We start from the raw sequence: 26,504 nt of genomic DNA on the forward strand, positions 1-26,504 counted from the left end.
ACTATTAATCAGAAACGTTAATGACGGGCAAATATTTGGACACCTGAGCAGAGTCGGTGGCTTTTTTTGTAGTGCAATACCGAGGGAATTCATGCTGAAGTTTTGTACTGCTTTCTTACTTGAAACAAAAATAATATTTTTATTATCCGACATTCTTAATTAATGTTTACTGCAATGCTAAAGCCTTCAAGTTCTTTTCTTTGCGTATAAAAATAAGTATTTAAAATCTCTTCTTGACCTGGAGAATCATACCATTCAACATATACTGTATTTCTGGTATAAGAAATATATCAGAAATATTGTTGAATGGCGGGGAAGAAAGCGATATATGCAACTATATTCGCAACTGTTCAACGTCCTATAACATATTTTAGATTCAGGTGATCAAATATATTAGATACTTCACATTTCCACAGCAATTTCTCCTACTTTAAAACATGATGAACACTGACTACATTTCTTAAAGTTGTGTTCTTTCTTCCTAAAAAAAAAATAACTATCAATAAGGTCCACTATGTAACTTTAATAAACAAATAAAAGTAGTCTTTACAGTATCCCATTATTATAAGGCACTAGAAAGATTTTACCTAAGGATGATATCAAAAAAACACTTTAGTTAGGAGGTACATGTGATCACATATTTCTAGTTCATTCGATTCCGAGCGCTATAATCTACTAAAGTGTAGGTTCGTTATATATAACGAACAAAGATCAACGATTAGAAGTTGGGAGAATCGATAAAAATCAATAGTGCACTCAATATAAACAACAATATGCTGCTTAATGTCACTACCACTTGCTTTTTTTTTTTTTTAGTCTTAGTGCTTCGGGAAAAAAAAATAAAATAAAATAAATTGTCTAATAACAAGACTCCTCCCTAGTGGAGTAACAAGTATGTATCGACATTTGGAAATCGATTAGACAGTGCTAGGTTTGAATTCCGTTTATGAAGCCGCGGAATCGATTTAAGGCTTTTTCAGCAAAGGGGAAGTCAATCCATCTCATATGGATTTGGCATTTTTTTATTCCTTTATCCCAAACCCAAATATATATTGTAATCAGTTCCCACACACAAGACCTACAGTAAATGACGCCAATCTAGCTGGTTGGTCAAGTAGTTAGTGTACTCGTTCTTCAACAAACAGAGTGCGAGTTCGAATCCGTCGCTGGCATGGGTATGAAAATAATAACAAAACCTTAGTCACCTAAGTACTAATGTGTTTTGGGTTTACAGCATTCTGAGTGAAAGCGGTGTGTGCCTTATACATGTTTTGAGTACACTGATTTGTTATACTCATGCGTAGATGAGAAAAGGGTGCACCTGCAGTATAGAATGGGTCTAAACACAATTAAAAAAAAAAACACAAATCTAATTTGTGTTTTAACGAGTTTGGGGGGAAGGAGACAATGCCTAGGAACAAAATAAATAGAAAACCCACATCTCGATTTGATTTTAAACAATACCTCGGAAGAAACAATCGCTTCCCTAAATGTGCCCATTCATTTGCAGGTGTGTTTTTGCTTTCGTACGAAAGAGTAAAGCACTACTAATGGTTGATGAATAGTATCGCTGAAACCGATACTGCGCTGTTTCTTAAAAGAAACGAAATCGCATGAGGTAAGAATTTGATGTTTACTCTTAAAACTTGAGACCCTTTTCCTATGAAACATTTGCGATCAATTCCAACAAAGGATTCACTAGAAAGTACCTATATAACGTTTTCAGAATTCTGATCATGTTTTCATAATTTTTATTTCTTGTTCGCTTGTTAAATTTATTAGCAAAATTTATGGTTCTGTGCTCGCAGACGATATAATCTTTCAGGAAGTGATACAATTATAATACCGTTGTTTTGTGTAGTTAGATGAAATTAGAAGCATTACCCATTCTAAAAATAGACTCAATAACCAAGAAACAAATTTAGATGAGGAGTTCAAAGTATTGCAGCTAGGTTTTGCATTTACGATATTTCTTTCTGTTAGAGAAGAATTTAGTTAATTAGGTATCTCATTGAGCGTGCTTCATTTGCTACTAAATAGTCTTTTGAAATATGGCCACAATATTGTTCTAATAGGAAAGAGCTAATGTTATTTGCAATTCGCTGGAAGCAAGATAAATGAATAAGCATTAAGATGTAGCTTAATTACTGGATTCTCCTGCTTATTGCTTTTCCTAAGAAATAGTGTCATTTACGTTTCGTGAGGTAAAATAAGTAAATGGTAAGCGAAACAAGCAGGAAAACGTTTTAATTATTCATTCGTACTGTCAAACTTGAAGAGTGCAACGGTAACCAATTATCTGATGAATAAACCGAATGATTTAAAAAAAAAAAAAAACATTTATACTCTAATATGTTTTTTTTTTTTTTTTTTTTTAAATTTGATTCCCGCCCACGATAAGTTGTAAACCTATAGTAAATTAGTATCGCTGGGCTGGCTAAGGAGTTCTTTCATTTATTATTTTTACAAGGTTTACCCTGTATTATTTATTAACTTCTGCCTTACATATATCAGACTGTGTAGATATGAATATACTCAATCTAGTTGTCATATATTAATAAACATGCAGCATATGCCAATCTCGTGTTCTATTAAACTCTCCTTTTATACAAGTTTTGTCTTCCGTCAGAAAATAAGAAAAACTCATTAATAAAATCAACCTGAAAATAGTAGAATTTTAATAGTAGATCTTTATGAGAATGCATAAGGAAAATAAACCTTTTTTTTTTTTTTTTTTTCAAAAAAGCAGAAACAGACCAAAATTTTACTAAGTGAATATACAACTAAATAAGGGCTATTTAGTGTCACTAAAGCACTTCGAGATTATCGACTATATCAGAAAATATTCTAAATTTTCTGGCATGCAGAAATTTTAGAATATTTTCTGGAAAATAGTAGACTTTTAAGAACGAACGTGGATAAATTTTCTTCCTTAAAACATGAAGTAAACAGCGTTCTGCTAACAATTTTAACTCCCCCTATTGCTGTCCTTGAGAGATGTCAACATATAAATATATAAATTAATATATTATTGCCAAACAAAAAATAAAAACGTAATAATTATGAATAATCGCAATAAGATTGGTGGAGCTAAAATAAAGTTTCGTATCTGTGTTTTTGTAACACTCGTCGCATGGAACATGTTTAATTAATGACTCGAATTATTATTAATTTAAAATTCAGATTAATCCCTCCTCTCATCAAAATCTGTGAATTTGGGTGATAGGAAGTCTTGTTAACAAGCATATTGCAATCTTGAATGAGAAAGAGCGGTACGGGCAACAAGATGGGAAGAATTAACCATAGTGAAATGAATAACCAACTTCAAACATATTTTATGTCTGAAAGCAAAACACGAAAATTGGTGCCCGATTATGCACAGGATATTACAGCAGCCATATGTGGAAGATCATGAAATTTATATTCATGCAAGCACATAGCGATCATAATAACACTAGTGACAGAATAACAAAATAAATAATGAAATTCAGAAATCCTCGGAAACTTGAAAGTGTAAACTGGAAAGCGGGATTGGCTGTATTTTAAACATGAAAATTTATAAATCATTTATATTTATTGTGTAGCTTTTATGAAATTCAGTTCTAAATAAAATACGAATAAAATTACCGTTACGTATACAACAGAATATACATATTTCATCTATAGTAATCAAAATATGTAATGAGAATGTATATTAACTGCCTTCAATGCAAATTACAAAGCAAATAAAATACGAATAAAATTACCGTTGCGTATACAACAGAATACACATTTTATTTATGTTAATATGTAAAGAGAATGCATATTACGTGGCTTGGATGGAACTATATAACTCTTGCAAATTTGGTTCTAATTTCAATATAATTGCTTCTATTTCTCGTTCAACATTTAATTAAGATTTGCATATAGTTTTTATTGGTACTATGGAACTATTCAGAAAAGAAAAAAAAATCTAATCTTATGCACGCGGCGTGCGCAGAGAGAAAGTTGACGCATGGCCTTAGTTGACAGTAAATGTCGGAAAGGATCCTGCACTGCGCTAGAAATATAAAAGCAATGTTTTTTCGGAAATCATTTGATCTCTTCTGTGTTTAAAAGTTAAATCATTTTCTTTTCTTATCCATCTATAGCTTGAAATTAGTATCTTTACTAGTCATCGAAAAAAATAGTTGTTATTTATCAGAAGAGAAATATATTTAGAAAGTAAAGCAAATAAAATAAGAATAAAATTACTGTTGCGTACACAACAGAATATACATATTTACCATCTCTTTCTGAATATGTTAAACGTGATTCTCAACTGATAAATGAACAATTCACAACAGAGAAACTTCAATTCATTGAATAAACTCTTTATCAGAGAAATATTTTCATTAATCGATACCTTTCAGCTATTAATATGCAGAATGTAATTATTTTCCCTAAGATCTAATTTATAAGTATTCTTTCTTATAGTTGGCTGATGAATTAAACTGCATTATATGCTAATTTCATCTCTTATTTGATCATTATCTTGTCTAACAAGCAGGCGGGACTAACAATAAATAAATAACATGTAGTGAATTTTTGTGAATTAATTCTTACTTTCGCAGATGTCCCTGGACTATCAGTAAAAATGGTTCTGCATTTTTCCATTTTAAACTGGATGGTTTCCCTTAATTATCAACAAAACAATACGGAAAAATTACAATAAGAACCCTGGTCAATGAATCAAAGTTAAAAATCTAATTTTTCTAATGATATTATGTATCTCACCAATTTCTTATTATACTTATTAAAAACTGGAGGAATAGGAATCGACATTAAACCGAAAAACAAATTTTCAGTCCGCTTCTATCCATTAGAAATGTTTATTTTAAGAATTTGTTTTCATACAAAAATATGAAGTTCTGTAATAACTCTTGTAACAACTGAACCAGTATCATTTCTAAGTTAGAGATTAAGTTGGCTAGACTAGTGTAATTATTGTTAATGTCATTCATTATCATATGCACTATTCTTGTTCGGTTTTAGGATTCTTACATCAGTTGATGCGTAAAAAGCAACTGCTTTTTACCAAAATTTTCTTTGTACCAAAAGCAAATCATCACAGATTATTTGCAAGTAACGCATCTGTTAAACGATGATAATTTGATATGAAAGAAGGGTTAAGTGTGATAATGTGCTATTAAAACATCAAGACTTATCATTATGAATAAGTATTAAAATTTTAATTTAGAACTCATTATAAATTAAAATCAATTGTAAAATATTTTATTTTTAAATAAGGAAAATTATTACTTTTTTCTCATTTAAATAATAATATTATTATAGTAGCTATAATAATTTGAACTTTTACTATTTCAGAGTACACTAAACGATATTTTAATACAACCTGTTTGTGCTGATGTAATCAGTGACTGATTTGAAAATGAAAGATGCTGGTATTCAATTAAACCATTCCAGATGACTCGGTACTTTAGCCACTTTTCATTGCAAGACATAGATATCTGGATTAAAATCCTGTTAATGCGAAAAATTTTGTGATTTTTTTTTTCAGGTATGGTAAGTTAACTGGTCATAGAAAGAAATGTTTCGTGTCCCTTCTTAAATAAAATCGAGTTGAGAGGCATAATGAAATAACATTTCGTGGCATCAACTGACGGGGCAATACTCTACATATCTTAACTCCACATTAATTATAGAAATTTTTTAAGTAAATGATGTTTTCTTGTTTTCCCTCGCTATTAATACAACTGAAACAGAAAACCAAATAACGGGTAATTCTGTAGCATCTCTCTCTCTCCCACGTAGACATTTTAAAATAATAACTAAAAAACGTAATGCGCGTTTAAAATTATATCACATACACAAAATATAAGTGAAAAATCTACATAGCTCAGCCAGTTTCGACGAAGTGCTTTGATCGGAAATACCTGGATTCGAGTGCCATATAAATCCAGCCACCTTGTAACACATTTATCGGAATTGAAAGTGTTACAAGATGGCTGGATTTTTCATCCCGGAATCTAACTACTGCAATCCGACCATGAGAGCATACGCATGTTACACACAATAATATACATTAGGCATAAGACTAACCACATTTTCCTAAAATAGAAAGCCAATCTGAGTAGTTCACAGGCCTATTGAGTACCGCGGATTATTATCATGAGTTAAAATTCTGTTCGGTTTCATGAGAAAAGTCTAGTACTATGTGACGTCAATAGTGGCATCGTTCCGCACAGAGAAGCAGTCGCGAAAATTACATCACTAAATAAGAAGCACCTCTTACTGTCGTAAATGAAAAATGTGCGAACTGCTGCTCTTTTCCAATGCACTAGAGAGCAGAAATGCAAGCTATGGAGCTTCTCGTACTGATTGATCGAAATAAACTACAAGAATGTCTTTATTTTGTGCGTGTTCTCATCCTAATTACAGTGGATTCGTGCCTCTTTACAAAGACATATGGTTGCAATCAGTTTTTCTGGCATTCATATTTTTTTCTTACTTAAACAAGATTTTTACAATCGTTCCAAGATATGAAAAACGTCTAGAATAGACATTTAGAAATGTTGCTCATAATCATGTTTATTCCAAAACCTGTTTAAAAATTAGAAAATATTATTTCTGCATTCAAAATTCTTAGGTTTTTTTTTTTTTTTTTTATAAGCAAATGCATTTGTAACTAGTTTACAAAAAAAAAAAAAACTTAGTTCTCAGTAGTTCCTTAAGTACTTGCGTTTACAAGAAAAAAATAATCCTTTAAAATATGAGAAACACACTTATTTCTATTCAGTTGAGAGTCATGTATCAAAGTTTAGCCAGAAAGAAACAAAGGTGTCTCGGCTAAACTGACGAGGCAATAACGTCACAAAGTACTGAAAGACGTTATTACTCATCTGTAAGGATCGACTGTAAGGCAGAGATTCATTTGATACATTATTAGCTTGGAGCACGTATTGTTTGCATTTACTTGCAAATAGGGATCCAAATCCTATTCTGCAAGGAACATACGGATTATCTCATAATGTTTGCTTTCGATTTCGACTTCTCTCACCTCAAAAGTCCGCTAGCCTGTCTACCATGTTCGTTCGAGGGAGATACACGAGGGTGTATTTACGAAGTATAATTAGATGGCCAGTGATATGCTGTTAATAAGTTCCTGATGATGTTTAGAAATTGAAAAGGGTATGTAATGTGTGTGGGGAAACCTATAGTATATGCAGGACGATATCTGTAAAGCTTGGAAAAAATGAGAGCAAAATTTATTATTATATCTGGAATGAAGCCTTCCAGAGGCTGTCTTATCTTTCCAAGAAAATATAAAACATTACAAAAATCTCCTTTGAAACGTTTAAATTCTTCCTATAATAATAAAAAGATACGCGAACACTCAAAGTTTTCTTTTCTTTTTTTCTTTTTTGGCATTCACGAGTGGAAATTCCACTAAAACTCCATTTCTTTTCTATGGATCTATTGTTCGCAGACGTTTCTACCTCAAATAAAAGGTCACCGATGATCAAATTTACCGAATAATTCTTATCAGCAAGCTGATGCTTTTTTCCGTTTGTGAACGTAAAAGCAACCAAACATGATGGAAAAGCAATCTTACGTAAAGTGGCTTCCTAGTATGTTTTTAAAGATCGGTCTTTTAGGAGACATATTCCACTGATTCTCTAGTATAGTCTTGGATATATATATATATATATATATATATATTTTTTTTTTTTTTTTTTGACTGGCTGGTTTTTTTCTTCCTTTAAGAAAAGTTAAGAAAACCAAACTTCGAAACCACTCCAAGTCGAAAGATTGTTGACAGTCTTTAATAAATAAAAAAAAATTTCAAAATTTTTTTTTAAAAAAAAAGAAAAGAAAACAAAAATTCTTTTCCGCATATTTCTTCGAAGACTGATATACAGTTTCGACAGCTTGTCGCTTGCTTAAAATTACGTCCCTTAATTTTTTTTTTGTCCATCTCGCAGCTAATCAATTATCCATCATAAATCATCCTGCAATATTTGTTGTTATTTGCAACCACCTTTCATAGATGATGGGGGATATATCAAATTCCAACAATCTGATTTCGCCTATACTGGGATAAGTATATAAATACGATAACTATTACCATAGCCGAACGTTAAAACAAGTTCACTTGATTTATGCTCATCGATTTCGCTTAAAATTCTCAAATATCTAAGATTATCCAAAAAAAAAAGTGACAAACTTTGCAAAAAAGTTGACAATGATGTGTTGCTTTTTACGAAAAAAAGAATAACTCTCTTTTAATAGTACATGCATTATTTTTTCCGAGATGCTTTGGTGACTTGAGAAAGTAGTATATTTTGCAAAAATGGCTGAAATAGCTACAGATACAAACAAGGTCTTGTTGACATTCGAAAATTATATGCTCACTCGCAGGATTCTGTAAAACACAGAAATTTTTTCTGGTTTTCTCCTTTGATGTATACGGAAGGAAGAGAGAGTTTATATTTTTCTAAACTTGTTTTTCTATATTTTCCTTGTCGAACAGTGAAATTCTGTTTTAAGTTCTGTACTGCATACAATTTCTTCTATTCATTGTCTCGAAATTTCCAAGAAATACCAATGCATTATCCCTACAAGCGAACTAAGCGCAACACCTTGAAACAACTGTGATAGTTCGGAAAGTTTTGGTGAAGAACGGATCTCTCTTTCTAATCCCTCCAGATGGGTTCAGCTGGATCACATACAAATGTGATTCTGCTGCCTTACGTAACCGCATAGTAAAAGAACAGGAAATATTTTATAGTAAGGTGAAAATGGTAAAACTGTCGTCGGTAATTAACGTAAGTAGCATGTGCTTATAATTTGATTACAGATTGAGAGATCGTTATACATTAAACTGTTATCTAGAAAGAAAGGGCGTGTGAGGGGTAGGGGAGAATGAAAGCTAAAAAATTTAGTGTTTCAAGTACGGCAATTCTGTACCCTTCTAATACCATAATCTTTTGAGATGGAGAAGGGTGTAAAATACTTAGAGGGTAAATGGAACTCGGAATATTCACGAATTTGTACCATTTAAAACGTTTTATGTTCTACACCAGGGGTCTCAAACTCAAACGCAGCAAAGGGCCAATCAATTAGATGTACATCTAACGCAGGCCGTATTCAATGTTATTCTGTGAACCAAAACATAAACTGAAAAAAAAAGAGAGAAGTTTGTCCTTACACAACATTTCCTTTTTCATTTGAAGTTTTGTAACAAGTCCGACGTTAACACCAACCATAGCAAGAGCCCCATCTGTAGTCACACCTACTAATTTTGACCAGTCCAGGTGAGCATTTTCAAGACTTTTCTCAATACACAAATATAAGTCATTTCCTGTCGTTGTTCCTGACATAGGCACTATATCTAATACTTCTTCAGCCACATTCATATCGTCATCAACGCCAGAAATAAAAATTGCTAACTGGGAAGTATTAATGATGTCTGTCATCATCAAGGATTTAGGCCTAGCATGGCCTGTTCCGGCCTTAGAAGTCATTGTTGAATCGTTTAAGAGGGCATCCTGGTTTTCTTTTTCCTAATGGCTTGTACTTTAAGGCTTGTTTTGGTAATCTTTCTGTTTTCATTCTTTGAACGTGTTCCATCCATTTATGTTTATATTTTTTAATTTTTTCTATTACTGGTTCTTGGTTTAATTCTTTCATAAATTCTTCGTTTCTTTTGTGATCAAATAGAGTATACTTTGCAGTTTTTCTCATAAACTTCATTTCTGCTGTTGTTAATCTTTGTTTGTCTTTTTGTTTTATTGTCCAGATTTCGCTTCCATACATGATGTCTGTACATTCGTCAAATGCAATGGAAAAGGCTACAAAACTATTTTTTCACGCAATATATCTTGGAAGTTCTCTGTTATATCTTCAACAAGCTCCGCAACTGTATTTCCTGATAGGCTTTTACTTTGAAATGCTTGCATTTTTTCCGGACATATGATTTCGACTGCACTTAAAATACAATTTTTAATAGATTCTCCATCAGTAAAAGGTTTCGAAGCCAGAGCACTTTTTTCACTTATGAAGTAACTACATTTAGCAACATCATCATTTGTTGTGATAACATTCGAAAATATTCTCTGTTGAAACTTTTGTTCATTTTTTTAAATTTTTAAGTTTGTCACCACGCATCTTTTCTGTATATTTATCACAGTTCTTATGGTTTGTTTGATAATGGCGTATTAGGTTATATTCTTTCACCACGGCGACACGTCTACATATCAAACATGTTGGATATTTTTTACTTCCACAAAGAAATATGCCTTCTCCCATTTTTCTTGAAAAGTTCTGCTTTCTTGATCTATTTTCTTTTTTTAACTTTAAATTCAGACATTGTTATGGGAAAAAAAAAAGTTATTGAGGTAACTTTTAATTAACACGCTATCATATTACAATGGTAACCTGTAACTTATTGACATTATTGTATCACGTGACTTGAAATGGCTGCGTGACAAGCAACTTCCATTCAGTGTTGCCAAGTCCGCGCGGTTAGCGAAGTGGCTTTGCGCTTCGCAACCATATGTCTGAGGAAGGAGTGTCCTGGGTTCGACTCCCGTCGCCGACGTGAGGAGCTTAAGGATCTTCCTCAGCCATAACCAAGTTAGCCGGTCTTGGGCGTGAACAGCAGGGCTTTTCCCCTCAGTTTATCTGGGGTTTTTCATCCCGCAAGCAGGCAAACCGGCCCCGTGAACACACGAATCTTAACCATAAATACTTAACTCTCCATGAGGGGGCTCAACTCGCCCCAATAGGGACGGGGGAGAAAAGGGAGGAAACTCCATATGAATAAATAAATAAAGTGTTGCCAACATTTGATGATAGACACATGATACAAAGAATCGTAGTAATAAGTTTTACTTTTGAGCTGTCAAAAAACATTTAGAAGTTTGAATTTTTTTCTGTTTTAATCATTGCTTTTTAGAAAAGAAATCATTAAGGTCGCGGGCCGTATCCGGTCCGTCAGTTTGCGACTCCTGTTCTACACACTGCACTCTTGTTGTTAAACCAAACATTTATTTAACAAAACACGTCTATAAATCGCGAATATATTTTCTATTCTGTCATATTACTACTGCCAGATGTTTCAGTAATCTTATATTACTGTCAGCAAACGTTTTTTTTGTCGATGTGTTTAAGTTTGGTCAATTCACCAGTTTACATTTACGACCGAAGCAACTAAGGCTATGAGGCCATTGTAATTATGTCTTTAAATTACGAGTATTCTTCTGGCAGGTTTGCCTGTTTTGCAGATAAAAAAATCCAAGTTTCAGAGACATAAAACTCTGCAACCGCTGAGATCGGCTACTTCACCTTCGCGTCCTACGTGGAATTTGAACACAAATCTTGCCAACCAAAGGGTATCGTTGAAACTGATTGAGCTCCGAGACTCATTAAGAAAGGCACGTAAGATACGTTCGTGTTAGGCAAAACGTTTGAAATGATCTTCGTATATTCAGTCACGTGAACATTTATTACAAGAATTACCCATCGTTTAAGGATTTTCGGAGATTATTCTTGTTTATAAAATTCAAAATTAATGAAGATATCTCATGACCACTGGAAAACTCCATGAGAAAAACGATTGAAACAATCGGCAGTCCACTTGCTTGTTGCCTGTGGGCTTTACGCAGAAATTTATTCTTTCGAATTTTATTATTTAATACCGTAAAATACCAAAATCAAGTAAAGCAAAAACAAGTTATGTACGCTCCTACCTAGACTTTATGAAAAATATAACTTTGACATGGGATTGCTACGGTACTGAACAGGAGGGTTTTTACCCTCTTAAGGTCTCTGCCTGATCTCTCATGAGAACCAAGTGCCAGATCAGCGAAACCTAAAAGCATTAATAGAAGCCAAATATACGAGCTCCTGAACGGAGTTCATGTCTTAAGCAGCCCTAATCAAGGTAATTTCTATGCCGAAGGTTATATTTTTATAAGCTCCCTGGTAAAATTTGAATTTTTTTTTTTTAAGTTTTAGATCTAGCCGGCTATAATAACGATGAATTAATAATATGCTTCATATTTACAATTTCACTTGTCAGATTATATCCTTTAGGCTTTCCTCAATATCAAATTAGACTTTTCCCATATTCATAAATATGAGTAATCATATAATACAAAATTTAATATAATTAAATGGTATGTTTCTAGAAGTAAGCAACATGGTTGACAAACTAATCTATAATGAAGTTCAGGTAATGGGCCTGCTGGGCATGCTCAACATACAGTTATTATCTGCTCCATTTGTGAATGCGGCAGTGAAGCACTTTCCATAGGCTCGCCACCAGTTAGAACATGACACCGAACCCGGCGGTAATGTGATGTTTGAGGCTTTCTGATCTGCTAGCGAATAATCTTGGCGCACTGATACTCTTCCAGATTGTGGCTGGAGGGAGGTCGAATAGAGAAGTTTGCAAGAGGCACTGTCCGTGACTACACTTGGACTGGAGCGCTGCATGTCCCTGCTCTTAAAGTTTCTTACATCAATTCCACCATGAGAGATAGTCATAGAAGTATTAGCATAATTGTGAATGTAAAAACATCCCACAAAAATAATAAAATATATGAAAAATACAGTAAATAATAATAATACACTAAAAATCACCACCCCAAATAACATTACAATTTCTTCCAATAAAAGCTTCCACATCCATTTCACCAACATCTCAGACATCAATACAAACAGTAATGATATACACTACCACTTTCAAAATAAAAATCCGATCTGTTATGCCTAAATGACTTGAATTGGCATCCTCCACACTTCAGCCCGCCTCAACTGTCCCAACTCCCACTTGCACAATGCGTTCCGCAAAAAAAGGAGGAACGTGCGCTTTTGTCAAATGATATCTTTTGACAAAGGCTATCACAAACCTGTAATCCCCGCTTTTCGATACACTCTGGCTCAAGATTTCCTTACATCATTTTATAGCCTCCATTTGGAGCTTTTACCATTCCCCTAATTCTGAGAATCACGTCTTTTTTGACTACTTATCCCTTGCCCTTCTCTAACTTCACAGATAAACCAGAAGGTAAGCAGAATAATTTGCCATCAGTCATGATCTATAAGCAATAGTTAACTTACCAACTAGAATAACCAGATAATCCTCATTATTTTCCCAACACTCTGGACCTTTTCTTAACTAGTTCTCCCTCCAAATACACCGTGGATGTCTCTTTCCCTATCCCCTTGGAGACATCGGCCATAATCTTATCCAAGTCTCCTTTTCTACAGATCGTCTTTCTCCCAGCCAGTCACGACATCGTACCATACAATAGTGCAACTGGATGAGGTGCAGAATTTTACGCCTTTTTTCCATGGTTAGATTCTATGTTTCGCTCTCCCATTCAAATATTTGCACTGGGCCAATAACAGAAATAATGTCACTGGAATGAGAGCCTTCATTCCCCACTCCACTGCAAACTCCCGATCTATATACAAGTCTTAGTTCTCTAAAAACAAATGTGTCGCTGCAGTCTGTGATGAAAGTCTAGCATATAGATTCAATGCTTTGAAAACTACAGCTGCTTATCCAGCTTTACAAACAGGTGTAAAAAAACTTAATTCCAAAGCAAACTTTAAAAGAATATGCGAGGTTCCTACATTAAAAATAACGATATTTCATCCAGCTTTATAAAGGCATTTTCTTACTGTATATATCCGAGAGTTTAACAATTTAGTTTTAAAAAATAATAATAAATGTAACAGGCCATCTTGGGTTATATATTTTCATCGTGTAATTCTTTACTGAAATAAAATCTAAACTCTACTAAAACGAAGATGGGAATACTGACAGCTTCGGTGCACGTGACAAGAAAATTAAGAATAATAGTCGATTTTAAATTGTTTGGGTCACTTATAGGAATGACAAGCGTACAACGTACGAGGGCTCATATTTATCGACTAAATTAAATTGGATGAATAGATTAAACTGACGTATCATAGAGAACGACATAAAATGGCACAAATATGTTTCTGATCATAATTGTATTATTCAGAGTTGAACTAGTTTGATTTTTTGGAAGAAATCTGAACAGAGGTTTAATTAAGAGAGAGAAGAGGCGTATCCTGCTCTAGAGACCAAACATGGAGCTTCTTCAAGGCACTCCAGTCACTAATAAACAGGGTAGTGCACTCAACAACGATAAAATTCATATGGCATCAGAAGACACTCGCAAATATCTGCATATGTATAATTCGAACCTACAGCCTCCAGATTAGAAGAAATGCTGAGGGGGGAAAAATTCTTTAACATATAAAAATAATCCCATCATTATCATTGTCGCTAAGCACATTTCTATGGTAAGTGAAATTTCAAGCGTACGTTATTTTAAAGAATTTAATGGAAAAATATTTCTATATCCTTCTAACGTCAACTAAGGCACGATATTACTGATCGCGGTAGCCAGCTTATTAATGATTCATGAGTAGTCAAATGTCAACAATGCGCAGGAAGAAACTAATTTAAACTACACCATGCCTATCAGTAATGGAACCAAGCGCTCATTTTTCTTTAAAGAACTCCGTAATTAATATGAATAATTAATGAACAAACTGCAGTCAAAGTTGGTGTCCTTTAGCTACTACTGAGTCGAAAAGAATTCACTGAAAATAAGCGACAAGAAATCACTTGCACAGTAATAAACGGTTCCTTTTTTCTCGAAATTCATCCACAACACACATGGAACAGAAATCTGTTAACGCGCTATCAGGAATTAACCATAAGGATATCTACTTCTGGCGTTCATTGTATGAGTATAAAGCAAAAGTTAGAAGAATAAAAAAAATATAACGTGAAAAGAGAAATTTTAATATGAAAAGCACCGTACGAAGTCAGATAAAATAAATTCTGCAGAGTAGTTCGCTATAGAAAAAAGTTTTGGTGAACTATGTGTGATATAGATTAGCAAGTGAAGAAGGCAGCAACGTTTCTTCTTACGCATCTTTCATGTATGTGTATTTGTTGCATCTGAAATGAAATGAAAGGGAAACGTTTGAAATATTAAGCAAACTAGACCTCTTTACTGGAAAGTAGAAGTAGTCATGATTAAGAAACAAAATTTAAAATTAAAAAAAATTAAGAAGCAAAGCGTAATGGAAGAGAACTTCATGTGGTGATAATATATGTAGTAATATATTTAAGTAATTTAACTTCAAGCATTATGCTATGTCAGCATTGATGGCGTTATAACATGAGAGATTATCGTTATGCATGATAATCAGTGAACCTAATCTCAAAACATTATTTGCTTTGGTATGTTCAGTTGGTTGAGTGGTCGTAATTATGAGTGAAGCGACTAAATCTATTTACTCCTGCCTGTCCTACTGGCTTTTGGGGGTATACAAAACTTGAAGCTTCGTAATGCAGTGACAAAACTTTGCTCTTCGGATTTGAATTCAGTGAAGGACGCGAAAAATATAAGGACCTTTCAAGTGAAAGTGAATTAGCTGGTCTCGTACAGAAGTGGCAAGGTTTTTCCACCCGCAAAACAAGCAAACTCGCAGAACATACGCAATGCTCTGGTTTCATTGCTTCGACCGTAATGCCAATCAATCCAACTTCCACGAAGAAAACCTGTCGGCCTCTGTATGAAATCGAACAGCTCAACTTTAAGCTGAAGAGCCGTTATAATGGTTTTTCAAGTCCTAGACGCTCGAATCCGAAGGACAAATGTGACGTCCTCATGACTACTTGCATAGGTACTTCTTTTGTTTGGAACTAATATCGTACAAGAAACACGCCATCTAGAATACGTACCTCTGTAAAAATTTAATAATCTTAAACTTTCAGAGTTCTTGTTCATGAATTAATTAATAACAGGACTTTATCGAAATACAGTAACCAGAAGGGGAAAAAAATAATAATCTGCATGACTCCAAAATATTTGAGTTCAGAAATAAACAATATTGCAAATATTTAATTCAGGATGAGATGGACGAAAAGAAAATACCACACAAACGGACCATCGTTTATATTATCAATAACACTAAAAAATGATCCAGATCCAATATATGCATTTCTTGGTTATCAATAGTAAATATTAATTTAGTAACTTGAATTCGCAAACTGAAATATTTCATTCCAGGCATTTTTTTTTTTTTTTTTTTTTTTTTTGCCCCATCGGTCATTATTAAGAGCTGAACTCTAAGATCTGTCGTTAGCACATTCCGATTCATCAAGTACTAAGCAGAACTACTGCAAGAATGACAGCTATATTAGAAGAAATGTCATAAGGAGTGACTTATAGTGACAGAATTTCTAACGTGCGCTGTACAAAATACGTTGGCATGATTGAAAAAAAAAAAAAAATCCAACAACGAGACACCAGCTTTAATTTTCTCTCGCTTTAAGTCAACAATTAGATCCAACTGCAATAAAGAAATCAAACGAAGAAACACACACACACACACGTGGGAGGGGGGGGGGGTAGAATAATTTGAGAACTTCACATTTCCAAATATTTTTATAACGTATTGAAGGATCTCTTCGATACACATAAAGTGCGAACAGAATTATAACAAATAAAAAATAGAGAAACAAACTATTCAAAAATATTTGAGAATCTATTATTTTATAAGATCTTGGCATGAAAGGTTGGGTTTGGGCTGATTTGAATTAGTGCCAAAGCTTAAGGCTACGAGGCAGGTGTATTATGTATGTTATTTAAGTGTTCTTCCGGCTGGTGTGCCTTGCTTAAAGGAATGAAACCAGCTAACTCACCTTCAGCTGAAAAGTCCACATAAAGATTCTTCGTGTCGTAGATTGGATTCAAACTCAGGTCTTTTCTACTACCGCCTGAGATAGGAAGACTCCATTCCGTACAAGGTTAAAAATTCTTTAATATCATGGTTCTCTGATTGAATAGATGAACAAGATAGAATATGTGAACAAGGTCTTTAAATTGCACGTTTCACAGCCATATGCCATTACAAATAAAGTCCATTGGTTCGAAAGATGTTGAGAAGTAACATCTCGCTTCAAACTAAGCAAAATGTTACTTCTCAAGGTATTATCAATCTTCTCAAAAAGCAACCTAACCAAAATTATTCTTTTTATTTCTTCTGTTTGTCGTTCTTTGATTTTCATGAATTCTCGCAAAGAAATCTATAAATCGACTCATTCCGCTTCCCAGCTTCCAAAGAAATCATTTTTGTATTGTTCTGGCATTCATTATTACTTCTGTCTTCAACAGGTTTATCTTCACCCAATTTAACTGATTACTTAGCTAGTATCTTTAATTTCATTTACCGTATTCAAATGCATTTAACCATAATATTAGTAAACTCTGATGAAATACATGTAATTTAGTCCAAATTCTGCTGTTCCTGTGACTTCATATAATCGAGTTGATATATTCTTTTATTTATCACTTTTGTACATGTTTTATGTATTATGGATAATTTTATATTTTTACCTTTTCGTGAATAATCATATTTACAAATAATGGTCTGCAGATCTTATTTAGAGAGCAGTTGCTTACTACCAGAGGGATGATAATCCATAGAGTCAAACTTCTTGAATTCATAGTGCATTAATAATTTTGATAGATTCGAGATGAGAAGGAATTGGAATATATTTGGAACATACATCCCAAAAGAAGGTGATGAGGCATTCTCATAACATGGCCGAAAAAATGGTCAAATTCGTGTTTATGAACGTTAAAAAATGAATATTCTTCTGATTCTAATATATCAAGCTTACTTACTAGACCTACTTTTAAAAGATGTATTTTATATCAGCTAAGGCTGCTGTTACTAACAGAATTTATTCTTTAAAGGCCTTAATGACATAAATGTAAATTCAGATTTTATTAGACCAATCACTCTGGAATTCTTACGAACTGAAGATATTCTATATATATATATATATATATATATATATATATATATATATATATATATATATATATAATTTGATTTTGATGAAAGCAAGTTATTTTGTTACCTTATCTTTTATATAGCAGAAAATACTTTTTTTAGACTTTGCCTGACATTCTATTAATTTCCGATTTGAAACCGATGTGCCTGTACATTAATGTTAATTAGTTTCCATTTTTCAAGCACGCATTCAATTTTTTTTTACTCTTCCATTATTATTGTAACAGGTACACCCACTCATGATCCTAAAAAATTGTCTTGGTAGACGAATGTACTAAAAACGTTTCAAGATGCAACAACAAATAAATAAATAAAAATACTGTTTTCTTCATTTTCAAAAGCCAGTCTAGACTAAAGAGATCAAAATAAGAATATTTTGCTTTACTGTCTAGACCAGTGGTTCCTAACCGGTGTTCCGCGAACAGGTTACAAAGTGTTCAGCCGGTGAAAGATGTCACATGACACAGTTCTGAGTGTAATTGGCTACTCTGAATAAAAATGTCGAGGGAATTATTTCCGTTATAACAGAACAATTAACAATATTGGAAGAAAAGATTCCAAGTTACTTTCCTTCCTTAAATACACACAATTATGACTGGATACGAAATCCATTTAGCACAGTTAATACATCGAGTTGTGAATTTTCGTTACAAGAAGAACAATTAGTTACCATGTCAACGAATCGTACTCTAAAAATGAAATTCTCTGAAATATCTCTTGAGGAATTTTGGATTTTTGTCCAAGCCGAATACCCAGCTCTCTCCACAAGGGTACTGAAAATTTTGTTACAGTTTTCGACATCATATTTGTGTGAGCTCCGTTTCTCAATATTAACCAATATAAAAACTAAAAAGCGTGAAAGACTTACTAATATAGATAAAGAGATGAAGGTTGCTATATCACATATTAGACCTGATATTGCTGAAATCTGCAAAAGCCAACAAGCTCAAGTATCGCATTAAAATAAGCTCAATTTTTATAAAAGGTAAGTTCATGCATATTTTTATTGTTAGTTCTATGACCCTAATGCTTTTGGTGTTCCCCAAATTTTACTTATAATCAAAAGTGTTCCATGACTTTGAAAAGGTTAAGAACCACTGGTCTACACTGAAGGGATCAAAATAAAAATGTTTTGTTATATGAAGAGCCAAAGGCTTCAATTCGGCGACATATAAACTTATTTAAGTTAAGGGATATTACATCCCACATTGTTTCATAGCCGAATAAGAAACTCAAAGAGTTTCATGCCGAAAATAATAAATATACAAAGTTCGGCGAGTCCGAGCGTAAGCAAATACCTGGATAGTGTTACAACTGACCCTTTAGGGAGTGCAACACTGAGGCAACTCATGGTAAGGGTGGAGCAAGCTCCGATCACGATTCTTGATATTTCCCCATAATGTGAAACCCAACTCTTAGGAGCTGTATTACTGTTCTACATTATGAGTGAGAGAGGTCACTACCCAGACCGGTTTCAACCTTTATTGAAGTGTATTTAAGTAAAGACCTCTCTAAAAATTAGGACGATCCCTAGACTACTCCATAGTGGCCGAAAGACCGTCCAACTCAGCGTTGTTCCACTCAGTGACAGGCTCTTGGTATTTCTAGGTCTACCTGCTCACTGATGAGACCTCGATAGGGGTCGGAACTGGTGGGGGCTGGTTTTGAGAGGCTGTGCTTGGGGATAGGTTTTTGCCTGTCTCTGAGTAGGGCCACCGCTGAGATTATGGCTCTGGCTGGTGGTGGGGTGATCCTGCCACTGCGTAGAGCCAACGCTGAGAAGTTCTTCTCCGTGATGGGGTGAGCCTATCACCGAGTGGAACAACGCTGAGCTGGACGGTCTTTCGGCAACTATGGAGTGGTCTAGGGATTGTCCTAATTTTTAGAGGTCTTTACTTAAATACACTTCAATAAAGGTTGAAACCGGTCTGGGTAGTGACCTCTCTCACTCATAATGTAGAACAGTAATACAGCTCCTAGGAGCTGGGTTTCACATTATGGGGAAATATCAAGAATAGTAGTGATCGGAGCTTGCTCCACCCTTACCATGAGTTGCCTCAGTGTTGCACTCTCTAAAGGGTCAGTTGTAACACTATCCAGGTATTTGCTTACGCTTGGACTCGCCGAACTTTATATATTTATTATATTCGGCATGAAACTCTTTGAGTTTCTTATTCGGCTATGAAACAATGTGCGATGTAATATCCCTTAACTTAAAAAAATGTTTTGCTTTATAGCCGCCTATTAAAATAAAATTTTATATTTGATCCTCACATAATTTTGGGACGGACTTCAAAGTCAGCCGTTTTTAAACTGTTTTTACAAACTTCGATGCATTTTTTTTTCATAGAAGAAAAGCTTCAATCAGCGTGATTCCACAACATATTCCACTCGTAACACACACACACACACAAATCAAAGTTATAGATTCAAGAGTACAAAATGGAAAAGGGCACTCAGACAACTTAAAGTAGGTGGCTGCCTGCTTTAAACTGTCTTTAGTTTGCATTTTTAGGTTTTCTTAAGAAAACTTGAAAATGCAAATCAATAAAAAAAGTACGCACCTTGGTCATTTAAAATGGCAGTTAATAAACGGAAATTGGAATCAGAAAATAAGCTGTGCTTATTTTTAAACCCTCCGAAATTATAGAGGTCATTTTATTAAAATTGCCATCATAATTAATAGGATGCCCGGAAAAATAATTTCTTCCTTATTTATAAAGGATAATGTAACCAAATACCTCGCTATCAAAATATAAATTTATGCAGCTTAAATTTAATTTAATGATTTTAAATGGAATGACCCACACTAAAGATTTCAAAACCTATAGCATATCAGTGCGATGTGTGGGCAACACATTAAGAAGAAAGAAAGAATGATGTAACCTATTTCAGAGGACACAGGCAGATAGAATGAAGAAGATAATGAATAAAGAGACAAATGGACATTAACTAGCAGCTGTGATGTTCTTATACAGTCAAGGAAGAGAGTGGGGGGGGGGCGAAGTTCAGCAGAGCGCTGTCGATGGAAATACCTACAGAACAGACATAAACCAACAGAGAGAGTGACTGTGTGAGTGTTTGAGAGAAAATTAATCAGACGGCCTCTTCTGCAGACTTCACACACTCTTAGAGAATGAATTCTGATGTATCACTGCAAATGAGTAGTATTGCAACGTTATGAAAGATATGCGGGTAAGAAATGTCTTAATCGAAAGAGTAAATCTAGTTGTTTTGTAAAAACTCGATGCAGCTTAAAAATAACAAAGCGCTTTACATCGATTTTTTTTTTTTTTTTTTTTTTTTTTTTTTTTTTTTTTTTTTTACAGAGGTCAAGTTCCATGAGAATATTGTAAAATTAACCTTGTTTGTCTCTGTATATTTTGTGCTCGATATTATTGTAAATAACCCTTTGGAAAATAACTGTATATACTCCTTTAACAAGTATATTTTAGTGTTAAAAACAAAGGCAATGTTTTGCCGCCGGAACGTTGTGTAATAGCTCTCTATGAGGGCATAAGAAAGGTTGTTTACGACTTTTATGTATGAGAAGTATCGGTGAGAAAAGAAGCTCGTGACAGAATAATAAAGGTTAAAATACAGACCAGGTCTCTATTCCAGACTCGATCAAATGTTTTAAAAATGTCAAGTGCGACCAAGTGTTTTTTTCAAACCTTCCCGCGGCTTGTCTTTAAAGATGAGTTTTGTTGGCTAGGAAACTGACTACAGAAAGTAGTGGAATCCATATTGGTGAACTCTGATTAGCTGATAGTCTTTCAGATGTTGACTGTTGATGATCTTCATGATTTCTGAAAAATTAAAGCGGAAGAAGTTGGATGATAGTTTGTAGGTTGGCTGCGCTTAGTTTCGCTTATTTGGTTTACTTGGGGGGCGGGGGGAGAGTGACGGGTAGAACACTGTATTTTCGAAGCTGTAGTAGATGCCAGTCGAGAGAAAGATTGCAAGGTGAAATAGGTGTTACTTCTGAAGTGCAAACTTTTAGTACACAATACGAGGGATGTCGGTATTTCAGTCATACTAGAGGAGACATGGAATAGGCTATTCTTGGTAGTCAATGCAGAAGTTGGAGAAGAATAATGACAGGTCTGCCTTATCTTTGTGTGCAACAGTAACTGGTGGGAGTATGAAATGGAAGAAGTTGCGCAAAATGTCTCTGGAAGGAAAACAGAAGGCTTAAGGACTTTTGAAACAGGATGCAAGTTTTCTGCATTTGACTTCTTTTTTTTTTTTCCAAGCAACGCACGCACTGAGTGTGAAGCTAAAGTATTGGCCTCGAGCTTCTTGTAATATATATATATTTTTTTTTATTTTTTTTTCAAGCTGAATCAGCTCATAGAAAAACAAAAGTTACGGAGGTCATTTTCATTTGGCACTATTATATTGTCAAAGAATAAGGAATTGAGAATCTGAATGAAAGTGTTCCATGATAAAGGGAACTTGGATGTATGATCGAATTACCAGAAGAACTGACATCATAATATAATTAGATTCTTACAACTGCACTGTTTTACAACGGCAGAAAAGTGCAATACGCAAGTGCTGAAACGCCGACAGCTGTAGCTGTCTCTCTGGTTGGCATTGAAAATAAAACATCGTGCAACCAGCGACAATGGTAAACCTAAGTATACAAGTCTTATTTGTAAACCTGTATTCTTTAGAAATTTTTTAAACTTTTAAGCAAAATTTTATTTTTTTATATATTTACAAATGAATATTTTGCAACACTAGAAAGATCAATTCGGCACATGTGGCTAATTGCGATAGAATAAACATCAGGGTTCTAGATGATTATGCATTTAGAAGATAAATCGGTCTAAATAATTATATTCATTAAGAGCCAGACAATTTTCAGAATTTTTCTTTTGTTGTCAAACCTAAATTTTATTTTAAACTAGAACGATAAATAGTAGGATTATTCGGCGTTAAATCGTTTTTCTAACTTAGAAATAAAATTATATTTTTTTTCTTGATGATACATACATAATTACATTTCCCCAAGTTGGAGTCTTTTCAAACTCTTTATTTAGCATAATTTTATACGAATGCTAATACATTCTATCAGAATGTTTATTGCGGGCATTGCGCGCTATGTCTTCTTTGATGTAAATAATTAAAATTCCTAAGAATTATTTTCTGTCTTGAAGAAATTATAAGAATCGATACATTTCCAAAAAATTGTGAGCTTCCCGATCAATATTTTTCATTATGCCTCTGCTTATGTTGCCTTTTACCTTAACTAAGAGCTGCGGCATCAGGACATCATTTACAATATTCATTCCAAACAGCTAGTCTTTCAATTAAACCATAAAATGAAATATGAAATATAAAATTAGGATGTTATATTAATAAAACGTTTATATACTGTGTCCCATGCAGTCAATCACATTGGTATATCTGAAGTCTAACTTTTATGATCATTTGAAAATGTTAATTTAAGATCCAGCATATATAGTTATTTCTCGAACGACTAGTTATATTTTTCTCTCAAAAAATATTTTATTATTAATAGATACTTTTTTAATTAACAGTCCTGCTACCCAGAAACTAACCTTCGAAACGTTAATGCATGCATGGCTTGCAAAGAAACCAGATAGCCATAACTCCAGACGCTCGTATAATTCACTCGATAGTTCGTTCGAATTTGTACACTGGACAATACTGAATTTAATAACTTCGAGAAAAGTGATTATTCTTACGGACAGCTTCTAAAATTTGGATCGATATTCAAAAAAACTCTACCGTTACTCAACTTTAATGGCACTTGTTCAGCGATCTTTGTTATACAAGCGCGATGATAGGAACAAGGATATTCTAGAGCATCTCACCACATCAAAACACAAATCTAACAATTAACCAGCACACTTACACACCTGAAAAGAAAAGCCATCGTGTATCCTTATTCTATAATGCAAACATGAGAGAGTAAATTGTGGAAAAGTCAAGAGGACCCCGAATGCATATCAACATAATCACTAAATTAACAATATAATTCTTATCTTTCAAACTAAAGGAGTGCTGATGAGGTCTCTGATTACTAGCTCTTGAACCTTGCACACGCAGCGAGAAAGAGATTCTTATCAAGATCCATTATATGTAAGAATAAAGAAATATTACCCCCCAATTAAGATTCTCAGATCACACAGGAAGGCTTCACAGGAATAGTAGAAATTTAGACTGAAGTTGCCAAAGCAGTCAAATATATTCCAGTTCATCACAGTTCGCAACATTTTACAAGCCATTAAGGAACTCGAGGTCGTTAAATAGTGATTTTTCGTAGAAATCGGTGCGACTGTCGTAAAAGCTCATCGATATCTTCTGTTTTCATGAAGTACGCGAGCAAATAACAGATTCTCCCTCTTTTTCTCTCTCAGAATAAGTAAGTTAGATAGCATTATAAATGATACCACAGATGGAGAAATCGCCTCATTCTACAAAGAAGCCTCGGTGTCATGATTCTGTAAATGCAGAAAAACTGTGCAGCCATCAGAAATCTTTTCTTTACTTTTTGATGATGTAAATAAACTGAAAATTTAAATATACTCGCTTACACGGGCTAGCTGAAGTCATTTGGAGAGACCGTAGGCAAAATTTTATTTTGCGGTCCCATGCAGTCATCTATACGACTAATATTAAAAATTACTGAACAGCTAAAATCCGTTATTCAAAATGGCAAAATCAAAAATTATTTATACATTAAGAATAAATTACATTTCTGTAATACGTTTTTATTAATAGCATTTTGATTTCTTAACAATTTTTATTTACTGTTATCGAAATAATATTATATCAAAATATTTATTTTTCATGCTTGGTGATTTGCAAATGTATCAATTAAATCGGACTAATTTAAAAATGTAGCAATATCATTCTCAACTGATATCACTCAAAAGTCGACCAATCGCTTTTGTATCACCGTATATTTTTTAATGTTTCGGAGAAACTGTGTTTGCTTCGTGATATCATCAGCTGCATCCTGAATAATAATAAAAAAAAAAAAATTAAAAATTTTTTTTTAAAATCCGAGATACAAATTCACCCATCACAACAGACTACTGTACTGTAGTTTTGCAACTCTCTGGTATTTCAGACATCACTGTCATCTCTGGGTGAAGATTTACGCCATTTATTTTGTTGTCATCTTTTCCTTAAGTAATACCTATTTAATGAAGTCATAATAGTATATAATTTTTAATTTTGGAATGAATGTTTTTAAATGTCTCCCCCCTCAATTAAAATATTTTAAAAGAGTCCCTTTTTGTGGTTAAATTAAACCTTTTCTTTCCCTCCTCCCATTTACGTTTCTGCTCCAGTATCATATTTTATTCCTTCTACACTAGATATTTTTTAACTACAACTGATAATAAAAGGATGATAAAATTCAATATTGTAATTCAATACTTTAGCTTACTGAATTATAGTTTAGGATGGAGAGAGTTATCATTAATGCATTATAAACACAAAGTTAAAAACAAGGCGATCATCATGAAGACAAAATAAACTGAAATAGTGTGAACACATCAGTATACTGCATGAAAGTTTCCAGGTTTTTGTATTCAATAGTTACAAGCTTTTTTAAAAAAAAAAAAAGCTAGTGTTAAAATTCTTTCGCAAAAGAATTCAAAATTGTCCATAAAGACTAAATTAACATAACCCACAGAAACAATACTGAATGGAGTTAAAAGAATTATCGCATGCCCAGTTACCTGAACTTAAACTCGCTTGTGGAATAATAATGCGTTCAGCTATTATCAATATTATTTCTCAGGAAATATTTCTGGAAATTATGGTCGAGGGAATAATATCCTACAAGTGAGATTAAAATCGTCAATTTTCTATTCTGTTTTTTACATGCCTTCCACCAAGAACAGGCTATAAACCTAGAGTACATTTGTAATGTGTGTGTGGGGGGGGGGGGGGGGGGAGATGAGAATCAGGTATTCAGAAGACCCTGTTCTACACAGCAAGCATTTTGCATTTTCAGACCACTTTCAGGCCTTTAATAAGCTGGAGATGAAAATTGTCTTCAATTTAAATACTTTCACAAACACCTATACCACAGTGAGATTCGAACTGGCAACCTGTTAGTAGAAAGAGAGCATACTATCTACTCGGAAAACATTTTAATTAGCATTCCATAAGATGTTCGTTAAGAGCTATGGAATGCTAATTAATCTCTTAATCGAACAGATAATCGTTACACTATGTTTTTGTTACTGAGATTTTGTCTTAATGGTACAGTACAGTATCAGGCATTTTCCCCATATGGCAGTGTCTCTATGTTTAATTCTGACAATGTCGAATTGACTGATAGATTGAAATATGCCATATATCTAACCTTTGGACTACGTATACTATCGAGAAATGAGTTTTTAAGTTAAAAAAAACAACAACTACTTTTTCATTAAGCTTGCTATAACAATGGAAATAGCCAACCATCCTAATTATGACAATGTCAAATAATTAAAACTGTTTTATTATACTAATTTTTACAAAGCTTAACTGACACCCAGAGCGAAACATGAATGAATGTTGGTCGAGAATTACCAAAGTTTACAAAATGCATCAAATTTGTTGAATGCAAG

General features: G+C 33.7%; 1 protein-coding gene across 1 annotated transcript in view; it reads right to left on the bottom strand.

The window, feature by feature from the left end:
• The window catches only part of LOC150102439 (1-phosphatidylinositol 4,5-bisphosphate phosphodiesterase classes I and II-like), a 900,535-nt gene that overhangs the window by 636,707 nt on the left and 237,324 nt on the right, over positions 1-26,504 (bottom strand). The gene's annotated exons all lie outside the window — the stretch shown is intronic.

Source organism: Typopeltis vanoorti, chromosome 10 (genome assembly GCF_054136105.1).
Source record: "Typopeltis vanoorti isolate ZY-2024b chromosome 10, IOZ_Tvanoo_1.0, whole genome shotgun sequence".
Taxonomy (NCBI): Eukaryota; Metazoa; Arthropoda; class Arachnida; order Uropygi; family Thelyphonidae; genus Typopeltis; species Typopeltis vanoorti.